This window comes from Danio rerio, chromosome 10 (assembly GCF_052040795.2).
Source record: "Danio rerio strain M-AB ecotype USA chromosome 10, GRCz13ab, whole genome shotgun sequence".
Lineage (NCBI taxonomy): Eukaryota > Metazoa > Chordata > Actinopteri > Cypriniformes > Danionidae > Danio > Danio rerio.
Window position 1 is genome coordinate 12,289,967 of NC_141030.1, and position 9,326 is coordinate 12,299,292.

Sequence of the window (9,326 nt, forward strand, 5' to 3'; positions counted from 1 at the left end):
TTAAGGGGTTTGATTATCTTGGAATAATCCTGAATGAACCTTCTGTAGTATCCAGAAAATCCCAGAAAAGATCTTAATTCTTTGAGATTTCTAGGTCTTGGCCAGGTTTTTAGGGCCTCGATTTTCACTGGATCAGTCTCCACTCCATTTTCTGGTACAATATGACCAAGGTATCGAACAGAAGTCTGGAAAAACTTGCACTTTTCAGGCGATAGCTTCAGTCCCTATTCTTTGAGCCTTTTTAAAACGTGCATCAGCCTTGATTCATGCTCTTCTAAACTTTCAGAGAAAATGATCAGATCATCGATGAAGACCAACACCTCTTTCCTATTCAAGTCACCCATGCATATTTCCATCAGCCTTTGAAACGTACTTGGGGCATTGCTAATGCCTTGGGGCATCCTATTGAACTCCCAGAACCCCAAGGGACACACAAAGGCAGTTTTACTTTTGTCAGCTTCCTTCATCTCAATCTGATAATATCCTGATTTTAAGTCAAGGACAGAGAACCATTTCGAACCAGTCAGTACTGAAAAGACCTCTCCAGATGTGGCAGGGCATATGCATCTTTAATGGTTTGTGAATTCAGCTTTCTGAAGTCAATGCAAAGACGTACAAAATTGTCTTTCTTTCTTACAACTACTATGGGGGAGGCGAAGGGGGATTCTGACTCTCGGATAATTCCAGCAGCTAACAAGTCTTGCAAATGTTTTTGTACTGCATCAGTGTCCTGAGGATGTATGGGTCGAGGTCTGTGTTTGAAAGGAGTCTCATCATTAAGCTTTATTCGGTGAGTGACTTTGTTTGTATGTCCATAATCTAAGTCATGCAAGGCGAAGACTTCAGGCATGGAATTTAACTGATCCATTATTCGTTTCTTCCATTCAGGTGTCAATGGGGAATTTTCAAAGTCAAATTTGAGATTGGAACAAGCAGAAAGTTCTTTATTCACAGTGCTGGAATTTACTTGCCCACTCTTTATTACTTCTTGGACTGCCCGCATTTCAGCAATTATAGTTCTGGGATAGATGGTAATGTCGGTCTGAGTTTCATTCCGTAACACAACTGGTAACTGTTGATGCCTTTTGCTGGGTAAGGAATGCAAACAGCTGGCAACTAGCAAACCACCAGGTAAAGCGGGTGAAGTTGGTGACTCTAGAGCTACACATTTCCCTACATGAGGACAATTAACTAGAACATGTCCATCAAGAACCACTGTACATCCTGCAGGTACTACCTCTGGAACATGTCCCTTGAATTTGATACAGCCCACTAAATCAGCACTTGCTTGTTTGTAAATTGCTTCCAAAAAGTTTTGCACTGTAGATAACAATGGAAGTTAGATTGAGGAAAGGAAGCAGATTGTTGGACATAGTTACTGTAAAGAGCATCTAATAAATTTGTTCCAATTAGAACTTGGGGAGTGTTCATCAAATCTGAGACTACCAGGGCTAAAGTGGGCACTTCTGTCTCTGTTCCAAGGAACTCTTTGGGGAAACTTAAGAGTCAATTCCACATATCCAAGATAAGGCACTGTTTGACCATTTGCCCCTTCCACTTCCAGCAAGTTATCCAATGATTTAAGTGGACAATTTGATAAATTCTCTTGATAAAATGACCAGGGAACAGTAGTTACTTGGGACCCTGTGTCCAGAAGGCAGGAAACTCTTTTATTACCAACAGTTATTTGGGCAGTACACTTCACTCCCACTAATCCTCTTGGTAAATTTCTCAAAGGGGGTGCGTCACATGCATTTTGGCTGAACAACTGTTTACGTTTCTCAGGGCAATTATTATTTTTTTTAGTCTCTGTATGCCCCTCTACAGAGACCATTCTCAGTTTAAAGGATTCATAGTTGCAACTTGTTGGGTATCCCACTGGGCTTGTCGCTCCCTTAACGTGCGTTTTTTCTCAGCAACTTTAGTAGGGTCAGGAGCATTATTACAGCTTGTGGCAAGATTACCATTTTCCCCACATCTAAAACAATACCCCTGACGAGGTCTACTTTCAGGTAGTTTACTAGCTCTGTAACAATCTGTTGCTCCAGGTTCAGGCAGCAAGTTTCTGGTGCAGTTTCTATACATATCAGGGGCAGTCAGTTGAACCTTTAAATCAGCAATCTGTCTCTTTAAGTCAGCAATTTCAGTTGCTTCTACATCACTTTTAATTTTTGGATTGGCTGTAGTTTGCATGGCTGTAATCTGTGCCTGTAACTCAGTGACAACATTTCTCAGCTCACTCACTTCATCTGGTTTTGCATTTTTTTCTTTTCTTTCTGGCTTGAATGGTTTTGCAGTGCAACAACTTGAGTTTGGAGTTCACACACTTGCTTTGCGAGAAATGTATCAGTTTGATCATCCTGCATTTCACATTGGTGGGCATATATCTGGTGAGCTGACAGTCTGAATTTTGAGGGGGCAGGATAGTGTTTATTTAGCCCTAAATGTTTTCTCATTCTTTCTTCTTTAGAGGCATTTTTATCTTCTTCTGTACGGATGAGAACTACTAATTCTGCAAATGAAGGAGGAGTGGCTTTTCTTCTTTTCTAATTGAAGGTCAGCAATGAGGGAACTGTCCCAACAGCCGCGACAAAACTGCTTTAGAAGATATCGGTTTCTCTCTTCTTCAAATATCCCACCTCGTCGAATAGCTGTGCTTAAGAGAACTTGTAATCTGTGCAGGTAAGTTGAAGGCTTCTCACCATTGTTTTGGAAGCTATTCATAAATCTGGCTAATAACTCATCTCCATCTTCTACAGAGCCATATACAGACTCCAGCAATTCCAGATATACTGCAGGTAAACTGTTCGGTGGGACATGTTTAACAATAATTGCAGCAGGGGGAAGCAGACTGTCTATGATTTTTCTGCCTCGATTTAAGTCAGATATAGAAGGATCTGTCAGTAGGAGATCAACACTGGCATGCCAAGTGTTACAGTCTGGCTCATTAACAGGTCTAGGAAGTTTTCCAGAGAAAGATCGGAGGCGAAAAGAGGTATGGTGCATTGGAGCTGTGTCATTTGTGCGGACAATGTGCTCAACTATTACCTAGGAGGTAACTAGATTAACTAGGAGAATCAATTATATCCATAGTAAGTGCTGGATGGGATGACACTGTTACTGTGGGTTTAGTACTTCTATGGTTAAGGCTTTCCTTGGACAGGTTTTTTGAATTTGTTGATTCAACTTCATGAAATGGTGAAATTCTAGATGAAGGAAAAGCTGTTTGTTCAGTAATCATTCTTTGTGATATGACTGGGGACAGCAGTCTATTTGGTGAACTGACTGTGCTACGATTAAGTATTTGAGAACGTGCTGCATTTGGAAATTCAAGCTTTTTATCCAAAACAGGTAGTGACTCAGCATGAGAAGGGCCAAATTTCATCTTCAGTAACTCTGTTTGAAGTACTTCCTCAATCGATTTCCCACTAAAACTAGCAATGTTTTGCAATTCCTCCAGATATCCATTAGTAGCACTATCACTAGCAATATGGGGGTAGACGCAACTTAAAGCACGTACCACAAAAGTGGTACTTGGGTTTGACATACTAACTACAGTTAAAGGCAAAAGGGGCATCAATAGCTGCTTTTCCACTATCGTGCCAAACCGTTCTAAGAACACTTCGGTACGGTTACGGTTGTTTCTCCACTGAGCCTGGAACGGCGCGGCACGATTACAAACCGTTCTTGGCCCGGAATTTTCGGCACGGTTAGACAACCGTGCTGAACTGTGCTGACAGATTCTGTGTGTTGACGTCGCGACTCGGTTGCTAAGCTACCACAGCTGGCTCAGCAGAAGCGCGCTAGTCATCAGACATCCTCAATAAACTACAGTACATTTAATATAAAATAATGATCCAGGTCTAAACGATATTTGAAAAGGATTTTAAAACCATAGAGCAGTCTCTGGAAGAGAAGTGAATAACTCATCACATTCTTACGAAGATATTTTATTCATTAAAGTTATTATTTTATTGACTTGAATACAGACCTACATCGCTTGCCTGAATGTGAGTTTATTGCACGCAGCGCTGTATTCCACAGCACAAAACTCTCTCTGATCCGGGAGAGACATGCAAGCGACTTGCGCTGCTGACTTTTTTTTCCTGCTGCGCATCGAATAAAGCGAATAAAGTCACGCTTTGCATCGTCGATGTCCAAATTCCACAACAACATCACTATATCCATGGAACACGAACTTGCAGACTCTTTTAACAACGAGGAAATAATTGCACTTTTAAATTCAAAGCCAGGACAGCTTGTTAATACCGGCGAGACCACCTTAAGGACGGTATGTTCATGTTGTAATGTCGGCCGTCCAAAAGACTTTGCTTGAAAGCTTTACGGAGCGGCACTGTAACTGTCCAAGGTACTGTTGTATGATTTATATTATAGCATATGCACTAATAAACAAGTCAAAAGAATGAATGAATTAAATAAATATGGATTCTTAAATGTCAGTATTGCTTTTACTTAAAAAATATCAATACGTTTTTACAAATGTTTTATAAAAATAAAATGAGCAATTTTTATCATTTCAGCTATAGGCAATTATATGATTCAATTATACATAAGTTATATGACATTTATGAGGCATGTAACATGTTTCTGTGTTTTTTTTTTTGTGGTGATCTTTAATATAGCTACGCAAATATTTTCTAAAACGTCTAGCAATAATTCGCCTACAGCTTGTTAGTTAATTATGAACACAAAAATAATTATAATAATAAAAATAAAATGATCAAAATAAAAAGATAATAGAGCATCATTTTGCTAAATATAATAGTGCTTTATATGCTTTAAATCCTGCGATATATTTTCATATTCGTTTTTTTTTCACTTGCTGCATTCGTTATTTAATGTTTGAATAGTAAAACAAATAACAGCCATCGCTTAATTGGTTTCATTTTACCATCAAAATGTAGTATATTTTATATCATTATCAACTTTTTATATAAAAACGCAGTGTAATTTAATTAATTGTTAAAAATGAAATTATTTTTTTAGTGTTTTTATTAGTGAAAGTGCCCGCTCACCTTTGACAAGGCCTGTCCAAAATTATATTTCTGCCACTATAATGCAAATGCATTATTATTGTTGTCTTATCATTGTTTATTTTTCTGTTATGTTCAGAGATTTTAAATATTATTTATTTCCCCTCCAATTATTTTCAATCATCACGTTACATTTTGGTAATTTTCCCTCCAAATAAAATTTAGCCAGAGCTGCGCAACATATGAATAAATAAGGGTGCACATGTACCTATATTTAGCACCCCTATATGATAGTGCGGCATAACAGTGTTTAGTCACATGGTTGCTTTTGCTTTTATGAAAAAAATAAATAAATAGTTTCGGCTCTTATTTAACTTTAGCTGAACAAAGGGAGCCGTTTACATTGCGTTACCAAGGCAACTACTGATGCGTTTTGTGTAATGTTTTAAAGAGCTTTGTCGCAGCACGACAGTGAAAAATGAAACCGTATCCGTGCTGTCTGGCCCGGTTTGGCACGGAATGGAACAGTTCTGTTTAAAGAACGATTCAGCACGATAGTGGAAAAGCGGCTAATGTTTTCATTGCGGAGTTATGTGTAAACTCTATGATAGCATGTCGATAAAACTCACAGTCAGGGTCATCAATGAGAAAATGTCGGTTAATACTACCATATCTTAAAAGCCATGACTCTAAATCTGAGTCTGTCTCAGTCAGTGTCATCCCACCCACAATTACTGTTTTTGAGATATTTACATTCTCTTTTTCTATGATATCCATGACGTTAAAGTTCTCTCCGATTTGTAATATTTATAGTGAACTCGAATACTGTAATTAGACACTGTTGTTGCAATCTCTCTCCTGGCTGGCTCTCGCCACTTTTTGGTATGTAACCCTCGATACACAAATGTATTATAAGCTTTTAATCAATGGACCAGATGCTCAGAAGTCTAAATTCCTCTAAAGAGAGAGAAGATACAACAACAGTGAAGGACTCGGACACAGAGGTAAGAAAAATAAAAGATTGTATTGTAAAATGTTCACAGAAATATAAAAAAATAAATAAATAAAAATAAATAAAACTAAATTGTTACGTCCCGACCAGTCTAGGGTTGGTGGGAACAATAACAAGTGTAAAAAAAAAACAAAGAGATAAACTCAAATACTCAATTTAAGGTTTTCCCCTTCTCCTGTCCCAACTCACAATAATCACAACGCTGATCAAGTAGTAACAATATTTATTATTTCCTTAGACAACAAAGATAGAAGCATCTCTTCGGAAGGGAATCCAGGCCAAAATAATAAACAAAAAGACAGCTAACTTGCGGGGAAATAATTCTAACTTACCTGCTCAAATAAAAGTACCCCAAATAAAATTACAGCAAACTTCCCTTTCTCCCTTGCTACCAAAAACCAGGAGAAAACGTTTTAAAGTAAATGGCGATTCCCAACCTACCGCTTCTGTTTCTAACCAGAAATAATATATATAAATATTTAATCAGAAAAGCCAATAGATTCAGATTTAACAGAGAGCCGTTTTAGAAAATAATTAAATTGTCAGTAACAGAAATCAATCAATTCACACCAAGTCAACCAACAGTTTGGGGCAGGAGATAGGAGACGCTCGGAACAACAGCAGCGACGACGACGGAGATTTGCGACCTGCACCGAGCAGAAAGATCTCTCCATTGTTCCTCTCCTCCAGCTTATATACGCTCCCACACGCAACACGACTGGACCGCAATCAAGCGCAGCTCTAGAGGGAGGGGGAGAGAGAGAGAAAGAAAGCTGTGCATGCTCCACAGCGCACAACACAACATCAGCTCAAAATGCATAAACAAAACACAAATCTGTATATATATATATATATATATATATATATATATATATATATATATATATATATATATATATAATATTTATATATATATATATATATAAAATAAACAAACAAATAATTAATACGTTCTATAACGTAATACACACTTATCTAATGACCTCAATCTTATTTACACTCTCTAATAACACTTCTCTTTCTTCACAGGGTTTTATGGCTATATCACTAATAAGGTAAGTTAATATTATGTTATTTTTCAGTTTTTCTATTGTTAAGGGCTAATATTATATTTTGGTTACTATTATAACAGTAATATAATACTAATATACTAATAACAATACTATATTAAAGGTTTGTAAGTGTAAGTTAATAATACAATATTAAAATTGTATTATTATTTAACATATAATCAAGATTTCCCTCCTTAAACCAATTAACTTCTCTCTATAAAGCTCCAAAAATTGCAACGAATGAACACTCTAAAAGAACAATGTAGAAATAAAATAAAAATGAAAATAAAACATTCACCTAAAACATTTCAAAATGTTCCAAAAGTCCAGTAAAGGTGATAAACTTTCAAAAAGATTCTTTTGCAAAACGACTAGGTTGCAAATTCAGTTCCAGAGATCCAGGACGTTGCAAGTGTGTTGTAAATTTACACTCCTACCAAGACGCTGAATAGGTTTTACTTTGTATCTTTCCAACAGTTGTATCCAAAGAATCCACTTAATGGGAGGCTCACCAGTCCAACTCCACAATTAGACACGCACCGATGGAAGTTGAGACAATTCAAATCCAGAAAAGAGTTCAAACTTCAATTAATTCGAATCCAGAGCAGATCACATCCAGCAACTGACGTCAATAGAACATCTCACCGATGAAAAACCAAAAGAAGATGCACAAACGAACAAAACCAAGCAAAAAAAAAAATAATCCTGGCCAAGGAAATCATTCAAAATCAAAACGAAACAAACAGGAAAACTCCAGGTGGCACTCGTGTGCAGATTGCACTCTCAGAGACAAATCTTGTTTTTTTCTTCTCTCAATCATCTCTGCTTTCCCTTGCGAACACTGAGTCACCATAGCAACGGTAAACACAAGCTAACAGACAAGCGAGATTTGTTATTGTATGGAAAGCTGATCTGCTTCTATAGTGTAAGGCACGATGATGTCATTCTAAAGCACTATTCCCTTGAATGCTGTATAATACTATATTATAAATTATTTATATAAATAAATAATTTTAATGTATATTATTTAATAGAGTATTCTGCCAATGTTTTTTCCTCATATTTCTATTTGCTCTATTGCTGTATACTACCCACTAGTTACACATGCAATTTATAACACACCAGAGCTGTAAGCGGTGTGTAAGCATACAGGGCGGTGTTTGGTTACTGCGCACCACGTTATTGAACGCCAATATCTCTGAGGGAGATTATGTTACCCGATAGCCTATATTACAGAGAGATTTTAAAAATAAAAGGCATTTTAAAAAAAGAAACAACAGGCAAATCGCACCTGTCATCTTGCCAGTGTGTGTCTGTGTGTCGCCCTCGCATGTCACCTGCCGGTTAGCGAGAGAGAGAGCGCCTGCTTAAAGAGCTCAAACTGGCATATAACCAAACACAAGATCATATCGTTATAATTATTCCATTAACGATACTTATAGAAACATTTATACATTGACATGGTGTTTATTGGTCATGGTGTAAATACCAAGAAATAACACAACTGGAATAACTACAGTAGTCGTGATCGTCTGATCTCACATGAAGCAGGAGATTGCGAGGACATATGATAATGTGTGCATGTGGTGTTATGCTGTCCCATTTCTTAGGGGGAAATTTTTAAGCCCTTACCCTTCACCCTATTTTGTAAGGGCCAATGGGAAGGGGTAGGGGTACAAAAATAGAATTGGAATTGGGCCCCATGGATTGTTTTAGCGGAAGAGGTGACTCTGAACTGATAGCAAATGTACAAAGTACCTTTTACCATAGATTCCACATTTTTCTGCTTGTAAATGTTCATTTTAGATAGATGGCATCAGCGGAAATGAATTTTTAAAGGGCCTTGGTAAAAGTGAGCGGGCACTTTCATGATGTCATAGCAGGACTAGCCTTATATGCAAATGCAACCTAATGGACTCAATACTGTAACTCTATTGTAGGCCAGTCATCAGTCCTGGAAAGCTAATGCAGATTTTAGCTCCACCCCACGAGCACACCTTTCAGCTTTAGTGGTCTTGAATACATTGATTAGCTTGTTTGGGTGCGTTTGATGAGTGTTATAGCAAAACTCCACAATGGCTTCCCTGATACAGGCCCCACGACAGGATGTCATTACTGAAAGGGGCATTTTTATAGTTTGGCAGACTTGGTGACTGATTTTGGTCCCTCTTGTTCCTTTCATTTAGGCTATTTATTCACTTATTTGTTATTAGTTTGCATTGCTGCCTAAGTTACTGACTTAGTAATATATATAGTAATAATAGTATG

General features: G+C 37.5%; 1 long non-coding RNA gene across 2 annotated transcripts; it reads right to left on the reverse strand.

Annotated features, from left to right (window-relative positions):
- Positions 1-6,212: 6,212 nt before the first annotated feature.
- On the reverse strand, positions 6,213-7,920 carry LOC141376320 (uncharacterized). Of its 2 annotated transcripts, none has more exons than XR_015500857.1 (2): positions 7,357-7,920; positions 6,213-6,788 (listed from the first exon to the last, which is right to left on the reverse strand). It is a non-coding gene; the product is annotated as an uncharacterized LOC141376320 (long non-coding RNA). The 2 variants fall into 2 exon arrangements; XR_015500858.1 differs by having other exon boundaries at positions 6,213-6,747; positions 7,357-7,911.
- Positions 7,921-9,326: the final 1,406 nt, after the last annotated feature.